Consider the following 13,795-nt stretch of genomic DNA (forward strand, 5'->3'; position numbering starts at 1 on the left):
ATCCGCAAGCGAACGGATGTCATTGTAGGTTTCACCAAAGAGTATACTAGGGTATCGCATTTATCCTCAGGGAAGCAATGGTTAAAGAAGTTGATAAATAGCCATCACATAAATGCTAGCTAGTATACCGACTAGACTAATATGGGGTATAAGATGGAATAGGAGTATTGTATAAGTGACACACACAGGAGAACTCCATGATAACATAATAGAGCAGACAAGCAAAGCTAGGAGGTCAACGAGAGAGGTCAAGGTTCCTATTTACTTCTCCATTACTACGGTTCTACTCTGGTTCATACCAAAGGGGTTAACTAAGCAAAGGTCAAACATAGCGATCATACCTTCACACATCGGATCGACAGTACCTTTTCGATCCTCGAAAAGACTGGGAAGGGGTGATAGGGGTCAGGCCGCCAACAGTCCTACGAAAACACCAACCCAAACATGGTGGAATACAAAGGCCTGGTCAGAGCTATCACCTCCGGGCTAACATAACTATCCGTGGGGTTGAGCGTAACCTCAAGTAACCGATAGTATAGACACCACGTCTACACTATCGATTACTACTCTAGCCACATATGAAAACCAGAGCATTCGGTCGAACGGAGATCCCGTGCCAAAATATAAACACTACACTTAACCATGCTTAACTAACGCACTAAGGTATGAAATACATAACCATGAAGACATTTCAGTAAATTGAGAAGATGAATATAAAGCACTTGAGTCTTACAAAGGGCCGAGACAAGATTTGCCAGACCTCCGAGGGCTCTTCTAGAACTTTGTACTACTCTCCCTAACTCCCAACTGCAGCTACATTACTACATCTTTGGAATGGTGGTGTTGGTCCTTGGTGGTGTGTTTGAGAGGGGGTGAGGGAGGCCCTTTTTATAGTGCTAGTGGTCGGTTCCCGCCATCCATAAATATGAAAACACTGACAACCGCCTTCTAGAGGATAAGAATGATCTTTATACCAAAGATGAGCCTAAACCACCTCAGTGGGGGGTTGGCCCAACCATGGGTTCGGCCAAACCCCTTCTGAGGCAGTTTGGGCCCATCTTTGGTCTGTGCACTCCTTGTGGGCCCCTTTGCCATGTACGTCAGTGCCGGGGCTTGGTTGGTCAGTTTGCTCTGTCAAATGGGCCTCTTTTGGATATGTAACGCAGGATGCAATTTTTGTGATATCTCCTGCGTATTCTTCATGTTTCCTTGTTATTTCTGACTTGTGTCCCTACAATCAACAATTCACCAACACTCGTGGAATTCGTTAGTAATAACTCCTACCACTACTGTTGATGTTCATTCTTCATGTGTTTATGCAGGAGTTGACGGTATATATTTTGCACTTAAGGACAGTCAACAGTAGGGGATAGTGATTGGCGGTCTATTTCAACCCATTTTGACCGTCAACTATTGCGCAAAATAAGAGCATTAGAGGGAATAAATGTTAGGATAGGATGATATATTAACAAATTCCACAGATGCTGGGCTGGAAATGTGTGAGGTGAATTTTGGCCAAAAATGCAAGAAACTAGCAAGTGTGATCTGAGGCATGAATTCCCGGACAATCACAAGCAAGAAGGGCCCACTTGGCAGCCACACATGAGAAGTAACACAGCCATAAGCATCATCAATCCATGGAAACATCTTCTCGATGAATCTGGCACATTCACGAGGATCCATGGGCCCACCAGAGCTAGCAAACTGACTTAAGAAGGGCCCAGACACTCATAACCGACCTTAGGACCTTCCTAGCAGCTTCCAGGACAAAAATCGGGGCCAACAGCCGGGCCCACCAATCGCCCGACCGTATAGGTAGGCCAGACATGGGAAGCTTCCTCTCGGCTTCATCTTCCATGTGGCGACTCTCCATTCGATGTAGAAGTCGGTTCCAGGTGATAGGCGGTGCAATTCCTGGCCGAGCACCCCTAATTAGCCCCTATAAATATGAGGGGAGGGGGTAAGAATAGGACACACCATCACACGCAACACTTGCACCTCTCTCTCACTTTTAGAGTTAGAAGAAGGCTGCGGTGTAGAAGGTACATAGGAGTGGCACTAGAATGTCGATGCTCTTCTCCATCTAGTACCTCTACGAGAGTGAGGAGGAGTCGGGGGAAGTGCCGGGCCAGTCAGCACTCTTCTCTGCTTGTACCTCTACGGATGCTTATAAATCTATAAGTTCACAGTCTGTAAGTATTCGTGACTATCTCAGTGTGACACCTCAGGTGTCAGTACACTTAAATACAATCACTGCACCACATTTTTAAACTTTAAAGAAAGATGTGAGCAATTAATTCAAAGAGGAGAGGTCAAATAAAAGTCAAAGAAACAAAAGCAATTAAAGGAGAAAAGAAAAAGAGTGAAAAGCTACTCAATTTTAAATTCGAAAATGTGCACAAAATTTTAGTTGGCTCATGAGGGGTACTTCAATTGACATGTGCTCAATTGAACTTCAGCCAAAAACAAATCAAAAACTGATTAAAATCAAGGCCCTTTTGTGCAAATTTACAACTTTACAATTAGTTCAAAATGTGAGTTTCAAATGAAAATTTGCATAACATGAAAGTTGTCGATCCTGAAAAGTTATGCAAAATTGGTATTCAACACTTTTTCATTTGAGCCCTCTAATTAGGAGATATTTTTTAGTTTACCGAGAGGTCCCTGGATTTTCAGAAATCACAAATAGGCCCTCACCTTCATCTCTCTCTCCCCGGTGCTCTGTTTCTCGCCGCCCGCCATACGCCGCCGGTGGACTTCGTCCACCGCGCGCCCACGACCAAATGGACCAGGGGAAACCTCTCAGCGCCACCTGGCCGCCCCTTGGCACCTCCTCACACGCACACGCGTCCTAGATGCCTCCCCGAGCCGCCACGACACCCCCCGCCAGGCGCAGCGCCGCTGCCTCCTCCGCCCGCTCGCCGTCGTGCGCCCCGGACCCAAACCCGCCTCCCTCAGACGCTACTCCCCTCGCCCAGGAGCTCCTTGGCCTATAAAGACCCCCAGAACTCCACCGTCGCGCGGCTTCTCCTCCTTCTTCCTCCTCCCGCCGCTCCGCCATGGCCGGCGAGATCTAGCTCGCGCGGACCGGCCACCACAGCCCTACATTGTCCCATCCAACCACCGCAGCAGCTTCTCCACCTTCCATTCGAGCTCCACACGCGCGGAATCGAACCAAATCCCCCTCCCGACGCCGTTCCCCTTCTGCACCGCCGCCGGCGAGCTCGGGCTCACCGCGGACCGGCTAGCCCAGATGAAATCCGTGCACGATAGCTACCCCAGGCGCATCCTCAAGCTCACGCGGTGCTCGTGCGTGCCCTGTTCCCCTACCCGAGCCCTCCTTCGCCTCCAACACCGGCGACCCGAACCTCCGCCCCGCCATTGACGCCGACGAGCTCGAATCCGTGCACCAAACCCTCAAACGCCGACCAGGGTAGGTGTTCCTCGATCCCTACTCTCCCACGCGCCTCCCCGTGGCAGCCCCGGTAAGCCCTGCCTCGCAGAACACCACCGGCAAGATGCCACGGCGGAGAAGGCCGGCGACGGCCCCGGTTGTAATTTCTTTTTTTTTGTTTAAGGGTGTGTTTGCAAGATTTTCAGTGTATACTAGTGAAATTCTAAAATGCAGAACAAATCATAGAAAAATCGTAAAAATGAAAACTCAATGGATTTCGAATCCTTGTAACAAGATCTACAATTTTGTAACAGTCACATCTGCAGAAACTCAACCGATTTTAATCTGGGAAAAAGAATAAGAAAACCACCTTATGCATGTTCAGGAAGTTCTACTCAGAAAATGACCTTGATTTTTGGATATGTTATCACTAATGGAATCTTAAGATCACAGTAAAAATCTGACACTCAACCAAAACATATATCATGTTGGAACAATCAAGATTCTCTAATCTATTGTTGGCTTTCTCGATTTAATTCTGGAAAATATGCACATGAAATTACTTTGGAATTTTTACTACATTCATGGGCCAATTAATCCCTGCGAATACCTAAATTTCAGATTTATTAGAGTTCATTTGCTATATACCATGATTAATGCTTGTTTAATCAACTTAATCCTTCATATATAGTTTTTGTGCTCAGAAAAATCTATATTTATTTCTGAAGTCTCTTTTTAGCTTTGTGTTCCTGCCTAAAAAATTTAGCTACATTTACTGAGTTTTGCTTGGGTGAATAATCATGCTTAGCATCTTAGGACTAGATTTACTGTTTTTGTTCTGAGTAATCTACACCATAACTGATCCTGATTTTTGGGTATGATCTTGTTTAGGATATGTTCTATCTGTAATAAAAAGTTCATATGCATTACTTATTAAATGAACCTGGATAAATTTATGCTAATTCAAGTTAAGTTAAATGCATAACTAATTTATCTGGTGGTTGTAAAGCTTGATAATTTTTCTGGAGTATGTTTAGCTCATAATTAGACTCTGGTAAAAATTTGACAACCATATCCCTAGTAAAACTCTCTGTAGAATTAATCTTTGTTAATGGCTTGCTGTTTTTATTTTTTTTCACCTCTGCTGTATAAGTGTATAAAATTTTGGAAAAATTTCAGTACGGATTTTATACTATAAAGTTGCTCTCGTAAAATTTGTAGCACCAGAACCCATGTTAAACGTTCTGTACAAAATGATGAAGTAACTAGAGTGATCTACCTACATGAATAGTTATGGTAATTGCTTTATGGTTAATTGCTGAAATTTATACCATGAATGCTTAAGTTTGGATCTGCGTTACTTTAGTTCTCATCAATAGCTCATTAATAATCGTGTTGTTAAGAAATAATGAAAGCATGCTATGTGTTGAATTTGAAAATGAAAACCAAAACCCCCCACTCATTTATGAAGAAACATAATTGTGGTTACTACTCTATAAACGACTACCCATGAAATGAAATGTGAAATCATCACTAAATTAACTTTGTTGAACTACAACTTTATCGTGAAGGAAAGAAATCGTTATCCATGAATAACTCATAATCTGGCATTGCATATAGAAGCGGTCAATCTCGCGGACGGAGACTACGAATTGGTGCCCGCGGACTCTCGTGTGGATCAGGAGATCAATTTGAATTGTGCTAACTTGTCTCAAGACCTGGGCCAAGCCCCAGAAGCTTTTCTGCCTGACAGTGCCCAGGAAGGCAAGCCCCGGAGCATAATCCCACTATTTTCCGAATTATCATTCAGCTATCTTTCTATTAATGTTTTGTAATATTTTGTTTTCTGCATTTAAGTTTTCTAGGCATTGATCGAAAACCTTAGATGCATGATCCCTAGGTACCTATGCTTGATCTCGGATCTTTTTATCGACTAGTTGCCATGCTAATTAGGTACGGTAAAAGTCGAGGGGTTTCCTGCCTCTCGCGAGCAAATAGGATTTTGACTGCCTTTAATTCCTGCTAAAATATAAGGACAATGGGCGGGGTTGTGTAGTTGTGATACCCCGCTGGTGTAGTTAAAAATGGCTAAGGTCGCGGTGTGTGGCTGATTTCGTTAAGCGTTTGAAAGTACTAGCCACATACCAAGAAGTATGGTAATCGGTAAGCTTAAGTACCTGATTGGACCGGCGAGTGGAACGATCTCGCACCCTCCTGCTAGAAGTAGGGTTTATATTTTTGTCGCGACGTACGGGTGCAGAGTGGTCAGACTCTGTAGTCGGGGAGGGTGTGCCGGATCCACGGACTGGAAAGAAAGGTGAAAAGTAGCGTGGGCGGGAGCGAAGTCGATCCCCATGCGTGTGGTCTAGGTTCCCCTGGCCAGGTTGAAATTCGATTCAGAATCGTCCGCCTCTCATGGCATGAGATTGCTTAATGTTTTTGGTCACATAAAGTAACAAGTGGAACATGATGATGATAATACTGCTGGTTGATTAAATGGTTGCTCTACCATGTTTGTGTACAGTTAGTTGCAAATTTAGAATGGTTAATCCAACTAGAAGATGGCTAGATAAAATCTGGAAATAAGGACCAACTCTTAGTGGCATTTTTGGCAAAACAAACCCCACCAACCAAAAAGCCTTGCATGTCTAGTTATCGGACTACGTTATATCCGGAGACGAGCCAGTCTTGCTGAGTATTAGTATACTCAGCCTTGCTTGTGGCACTATTTTTCAGGTACTAACTTTGAGGATCTGTTTGCAAGTCTTACTTGGCCGTGTACCTTGCCTCCGGGCTGGTCTGTTGAGTGGGATGGCCCTTCAGCTGGTGCTAATCACCCTCCCACTGAGTGACGCATTCGTACGGGCTTTATCGATGCGTCACGTTATTTCGCTAGTTATCTTTTAATGCTACCGCTGAACAATGAGACTTGAATAATTTGAGTAGTTGGAACTCTGTAGTACTTTACTACTCTAAATATGGTTTGTAATAAATTTTGTTTCTTTTCTGCTGCAATCACTCTGGGATGTATGAAATGTCCTGTGTTGTAATCTCTGGGCTCACCTTCGTGTGAGTGTTGTCTGCTGATCCTGGAATAGTGTGGCTTTTATCGAGGCTTCACTCGAGGAACTACCGGTGAGTGCCAAATTTGGTCAGAGTTGCTTAGCAACAAAGATCAGTGCACCCGAGCCTAGTAGTTTTGGGTGGTTCCGCCACAGCTGGCATCAGAGCTCGCAGACAGCCTACCAAAGATGACAGCCTCGGTTTTCAAGACAACAAATTAAAACTGGACTTCAAAACTACTAAAGTTTGGAAAGAGTTTAGGATCTCCAAGGACAAGTCTAGGACGTAAAGCCCTAGGAAATCTTATGGGTATAATCAGGTGGCTTATATTGTATGGCTAACTTCCAGTACTTTACTTTTCAGTATTTAAATTCTGTAATTTAAATTCTGCAACTACATCATCACCACGGAGGTATGCTTACTCAGTCAGCTGAGGGAGTCTGACCTTCCCGTCGGTGATGCGAGCCGAACGCTGGAGCTCAAGCAGTGGCCTACTTGAGCTGCTGCCCATATACCAACTTCGGTTGATTATATGGGGAGTAATGGTTCGAAATTGGAATTCAATTCCCCGTCAAAGACGGTACTCAGTCAATACGTTGTTTCGATAACGTATGCTTAACATTGTCCATACGGCGGTAATTGTATGGATGCCGATTCTATAGTGATCGGTAATGTATGGGAACGCTTTTTTGAGTGCTGGCACGAAAGGTTCATTTTATGTATTGTCAATTTTCTGCAGGTACGCTAACTCGAAATCTAATTTTAGACTATCTAGCTATATCGAGTAGCTACATAGTGAGAGACGTACTATGTATGCCACCAAAGTCATGCGTAAGACCAAGATTACTTGTCAATTCTTTTTCTTGGTGAGGACGTATAGGTTCTGCATTCATCCTCAAAATGGTTAACAAAGAAATCCTTGGAAGAAATCCCAATCAAATTGGATAAAAACCTATCTTAAGGAGCATCTAGATGGTCTGCAATTTCAGGGAAATTGGTTTCCACGAATTTTACCCTCTGTTAAATTATTCACACCAACTTGGGGTAGTAAGACGAAATGATGTTCTCTAAGTTATCAAACTCTTGTAAAATTTTGAGAATTTTTGAAGCCTTTTAGTATGGTATTTGTAATTTTAGATCAACCTTGTGTAAAACTGTTAACTCTGAACAGTCTGGGCAACTGAAATTTTTATACCTTCATAATTTGTTCAAACGAAAATCGCTCAACATGAAAGTTGTAGATAACTAAGGGATTAACTTACCATAAAAATTTGGATAATTTTTGACAATTTATTTGAGAGTTATGGTCAGAATACACTCTCTCTGAACACCCAGTTTTCCTGGTTGACGTCCTTCTGAAAACCTGAGCATATCACCCCCTTAGATTCAGAATTGATCTTAGTGTTGACTAGATGAATTGTTCCTGGTTATCCTAGGGAGCTTGTGTAAATTTTTGAGAATTTTTGGAGCAAAATATCTATCATTTTGGCAATTTCTTTCGCTGTCCAGAGTCAGCTATTCCTTGTACCATCGGCTGATCCATCGGTCTTTGTTTGGGACAGATGGAGGAGCTGCTGGTTGTTGACGCGCAGGGGCACGTGCACTCCGCTTGCTTGCACTGGGACGGTTTTCCTCGCCGTCTTTGGGAGCTTTTGAGTGCAGCCGGTTACCTCCAGCCACCCATTTACGATGGCCACTGAGTTTGTGGAGGACGGAGTTCGTCGCTGCAGTGTGACGATGGTGATCCCGCAGCACCCGCTCAACGGGTGGGAGCCGATCGTGACTCAGATGGTCGGTCACTACCTGCTTGACACTTGGGAGCTCACCGCCATGAGGGCGATGACCATGTTTTGCTCTTCACACCCTTTGGAGGTGGTTCTGACCGCGTTCGGGTTGTTTCCTGCACCGGACCCGACGGACCCGCTTTGGCTCGACTGGATGGCACACTTGGACGTGGTCGCTATCCTTGACCTGGTCGGGGCACTTCGGACGACAGCGATGTGCCTAGACGGCCTCTACAGACTCCACACTTACCAGAGTTTCGCCGTCGCTTAGTTGGTGGACCATGCTCAGGCCTTGCACCTGGCGGTCCAGCTGAGAGATGGACAGCTTCAGGAGGCTAGTACCGAGCTCGAGATCTTATCAGGCAGTGTACCAGAGAAAGATGGTGGCCAAAGGCAGGAAAGTGGGGCTGGCCGACCCCATGGGTCGGCCGAACCTGGACAGGAACCTATCTAGGTGCATTTTGGTAGGAAGGCTGATCTTATCTTCCTGAAGACGGTTTGGCATGTTTCCATACGAAGAGATGGTGGGAACCGACTTCTCCAAGCTATAAAAGGGGCCTCCCACCACTCTCACCACTCACACCACTTGGAAGCCTCTCTCTCACACTCTCTTGTGACTTGTACTCCTTAGGGTAGTGGAGCTAGGCTAGTACTTTGTTTCCTTGGAGAATCCAGTCGTCTCGGGGTTGGCGAGCAATCCTCGGCCTCTAGTATGGCTTTGTATTCCAACTATCGTTATGCTATTCATAAAGAGTTCGTTCATGGTTATCTTGCTTTGTTCTTAGCTTGCTTAGCCATGATCTATTCTTCATCAAGTTGTATTAGTTGCTTGCTTAGACCAAATGATCTAGGTAAGGATATCAGTTCGTTGTGCTTTCGGGCTTGCCTTAGCATCTTACCTGTCCATCCGAAGGGTCGGGGACCTGGGGGTGCTAAGGTAGGGACCTCATATGCGGGCATGGTGCCTGGATATTCTGGATCCCTCGGATATGACGGTGCTCCACGGTTTAACTGGGGTAGACCGTAGGTGGTGACAGCCTTGTTGGTCCGCCGAGAGGCTGCTTCTCGGTTAGTGTACTCCCCGACATTCGGATGTTCTCTAGTGCGAGTCATTCTCCCCGATGTCCCTAATTTCCCGGCACTTACAGCTCTAAGCATGTGGCTAACATAACTTCTCTGCTAACATGAATAGTACACTAGGATCTGTTGCCTATGGTCCCGCTAACCTTAGGTGTATCTGTTTATTCTTTATTCATGAGAGTTGGCTGTTCTATGTGTGTCACATTACCCCTGATTATCCTTTATTATCACTTACCCCTGTATAATCAGCAGTTTGCACCATATCTCATACTGTTATGGTTATGTAATTAGTAAACATCTTTACACACCTCGCCATCCCTTGGGAAAATATAAATAACGATACCCTGAATACTTCCGGGTGAAATGCTAATGAGGACATGACACCTTCGGATACAACCATTGATTATAATGTGAGATTTCTCCTATCTTTGCATAGTGATTTGTGGTATAATTCACCTGGTTCCACATGTACATGTCACTATTTGATTGTAGGCACAAATGTAAAGTTGAACTTTCGGTTCGTCGGAAGACCGATAGTGAATCACTGCGAAGGTCATAACTCAGTTATCCGGAGTGCAATTGAGGTACAGCTCTTGACGGGAAGGTCCTCAAATCATCAAGACATTCTGCCGTTGTTTCTGCCAGAAGCTACATCGTCGTCATGGGCTTATTGTTCATCCTTGGGATCCTGGCCCAAGTTGGAGCACCTCCAAAGGAGGTGGGAAACACACCAAGGAGTCCCTTGGACGTCCTCCACCTTGGCCACCTCCTTAGGAGGCCAGCAAGGGCATCCAACCCAAGTTGGAGGCACAATCGAATTCGAGCTCGAGTCTATTTCGGACTCCAGGAATAGCCCGCACTAAAACGGACGCCATGGTCGCATACGGGCTCGGATTTGGGCGCACTTGATATGGATGGAAAGATAATTTCAAGACACTTCCAATGGTACTAGTTTCATACCCAAATTCATCCGGACTCGATGGCAATCATTTGAGGAATTTGACGTCCAGAATCTGTCCCGGTGCTGCGTCACTATTTTTGGGTCGATGGTCCGTGTATCGTGTTGGAGCCCAATAGGGGCGCGTCCAAGGTGTCTTGCATGACCCTAGGGAGTTTATTAGCAGCCGTTGCACCCATGTTATGGTTTGGGTTTTGCTTAGATTCATTCTGTCAAGAACAGTTGTCGCTGTTCATCGGTTTGTGAAACCCCAACTCGTGAGATTAATCATTCATCTGCAGAGTCACTTCATTTGAGCTGTGTTTCTTTCGAGTTCTTGCTTGTGTTCTTCGTTGCGCTTGCAGGGATTAGCCTTCTTGGCGAGGTCAACCGGGTTGTGACACGGTTGATAACTAGAGCAGTTGTGGTGCTAAGATTGCTGGATTCGGGTCTTAGGATCTGAAGCGGGATCGGTGTGTCTCGCTCCGCCTACAACGAGAGTTATCTAGAACCTGACGGAAGATCGGGACCCACATCCCATTCATTTGGTATTAGAGCTTCAGGTATATCATCAGGTTTACATTTATCCTTTTAGTTTGAGTGTTTTCGCCTTTGTCCCATAGTCCACCGCCATATTTGTTTCCTACCTAAAACCTACCACGCCATATCCTTTGCATAATTCAGTTTTAGAGTTCGTAGTGTTGAGTTTTTGTCCTAGGTCAAGGTCTTGTTGCTGGTTTAGATCATGTTTTAGTCTAATTTGTGTGATCCGCCTCTGTTTTCCATCAACCCTTGCCATCACCATCCACAAGATCCACATCTTTTGTCCATATAAGATCCTGATTCGACTATTTTCCATAAAACAGTCATAACTTTTGCGTCCAAACTCAAAACAGTGCAAACTTTATATCTGTGGAGAACTACAGAAAATTTTAGATCTATTTCATCCTAGCTCTGCTACATTCGAAAAATTAGAATTGCAAAATTCGGTCAGGAAAATTGAGTTTCGGGGCCGACAGTTTGGCATGCATTTGAGAGCACAATCCTGATTTTGCATAGACCACATCTTTTATCCAATTGAGCTCATAGTTTTTGTGGTTTGTTCTTTTATGCTCCTTGCTGGAAAAAAAATATATATCAAAAGTATAAGAGCAAAAAAAAGGTTGAGAAAAAAAAGAAAAATAGTGAATGAAAAAAAACAAGAAGAGAAGAGCACATAAGCAATAGCCAATAGCTCTATTTGTTTGTGGTGCCTTTTGCCTTGTCCTTGTTCGTTGCTACCTATCATACTTGTTTCCCTCTCTTTTTATCATAAATTGGTGCTAGGAACACATATAGGCCAGCAACTAGGACAAGTGCTTTGAACATTTATTCAATATTACTATCTATTACTGACTTGTGTGCCACATACATATATTTATTCATTTGTGTGCCTCCCAAGATCCACATATTACTTCAGATCAGTACACCCAGAGGATCTTGCAATCTTGGTTTCACACCCTCTTGGTAAGTATCACGAAACAGCCACCGGTTGTACCATCCACTGCTTTGCATTGGTAAGAACACTTGTAAGAGCTTGGTAAGCACTTGTAAGAGCTTGGTAAGACATGCGAGATTGTGTTTCCACCATCCACATCCACATATAGTAGTCAATAGGGATAACCTTTTGTGTTTTCTCTTGTCTACTTACTAACAATGTCAGGAAACACTGAGATTGCTCGACGAGTGCTAAGTTCTCAAATGGAGAAAGCAGAGCAAAATCAATTCAACAATTTGTTCCAGACTTTCTTTGTTGTGATGGAGCGACATTGCCGAGTCATCATTGATGGTGAGACTTGCAACAACCTTGCAAGTTTAGAGCTAGTTGAGAAGCTTGGTCTGACCACAAAGCCACATCCACATCCATACTACATGCAATGGGTAAATTCTTACGATAAGATTAAGGTAACTGAATTTGCACATATTGAATTTAGCATTGGTTTTTACAAGAGTAGTGCTGATTTTGATATAGTACCCATGCAAGCATGTCATTTGTTGCTAGGGACGCCATGGATTAATATAAATAATATGGTACATAAAAAGGTTGCAAATAGATATTCTTTCAACTACAATGGTAGAAAAATTACAATTAAATCTATGACCGCTGCTGAAATTTTAAGAGAAGATCTTTTGAGAGTGGAGAGAAGAAAGAATGAACCTTTTAGAAAAGAATAGATTATTTCAGATGTTACGGTGCCTTCCTCTAAATCTGATTTTGTACAAAATGGAGATATCGCTTTGTCTTTTGTTGAAACTAATACTTTGCAGCATGTATCCAGAACAGAGGACAAGGTGATAGAGAAAGAACAGGTAATTATCTCAAGTAAGAGCTCTCTTGATGTGCTGAAATTGTCCACCACTCATGCTACAATAGAGCAATATTTAGTGGACACTAAATCTAAATAGGCTTTGTCACATAATCAATACTCTACTGATTTTTGTGATAAAGAAGAGTTGTGTGATAGTTCTATGTTTATCCCTGTGCCACAACTTGTTAAGGAAACTGATCCTTTTGTTTTGGAACCAAAGACTTATGTTAAAAATAAACATTTGATTCCAATTGCTACTGAAAAGGATGAATGGAAATTGTTGTCTTCTTTAAACACTTTGGGTTATATAGAGTTTGATACTTTGTGTGCTCTTAGTAGTTTGGAGGAGAAATTTAAATGTGTTGGATTGCCATGGTTATCTCGATGTACATATCACTTTATTGGCAATTATAATTGTAAAGGAGAGTACATGGTGCATCGTGTGTATGTGTTCAAATCTGAAATCTCCTTTTATTGCGCATAAATATGATCAACTAAAGGGCTGCAATAGCTATAATCTTATCATGTCAAGTTCCCCTGATTTTGTTATAAAAAACACATTAAATTTGAAGAAGATCAGCATTGTTGGCTACTACCCACAACATATCCTCCAACTAAGCTCAAACCGAGGACGGTTTGTTGTCAAGAAGGGGAGGATGATGAGAACATGACACCTTCGGATACGACCATTGATTACAAGATGAGATCGCTCCTATCTTTGCATAGTGATTTGTGGTATAATTCACCTGGTTCCACATGTACATGTCACTATTTGATTGTAGGCACAAATGTAAAGTTGAACTTTCAGTTCGTCGGAAGACCTATAGTGAATCACTGCGAAGGTCATAACTCAGTTATCCGGAGTGCAATTGAGGTCCATGAGCTATTGATGGAAAGCTTATTTGATAAGATTTCAAATAGAACTAGTCCCACCTCAATATCTTGTCGGCAAGGTCCTCAAATCATCAAGACATTCTGCCGTTGTTTCTTCCAGAAGCTACATCGTCGTCATGGGCTTATTGTTCATCCTTGGGATCCTGGCCCAAGTTGGAGCACCCCCAAAGGAGGTGGGAAACACACCAAGGAGTCCTTTGTACATCCTCCACCTCGTCCACCTCCTTAGGAGGCCAGCAAGGGCGTCCAACCCAAGTTGGAGGCCCAATCGAATTCGAGCTCGAGTCTGTTTCGG

This window comes from Panicum virgatum, chromosome 7N (genome assembly GCF_016808335.1).
Source record: "Panicum virgatum strain AP13 chromosome 7N, P.virgatum_v5, whole genome shotgun sequence".
In the NCBI taxonomy this organism is placed as follows: Eukaryota; Viridiplantae; Streptophyta; class Magnoliopsida; order Poales; family Poaceae; genus Panicum; species Panicum virgatum.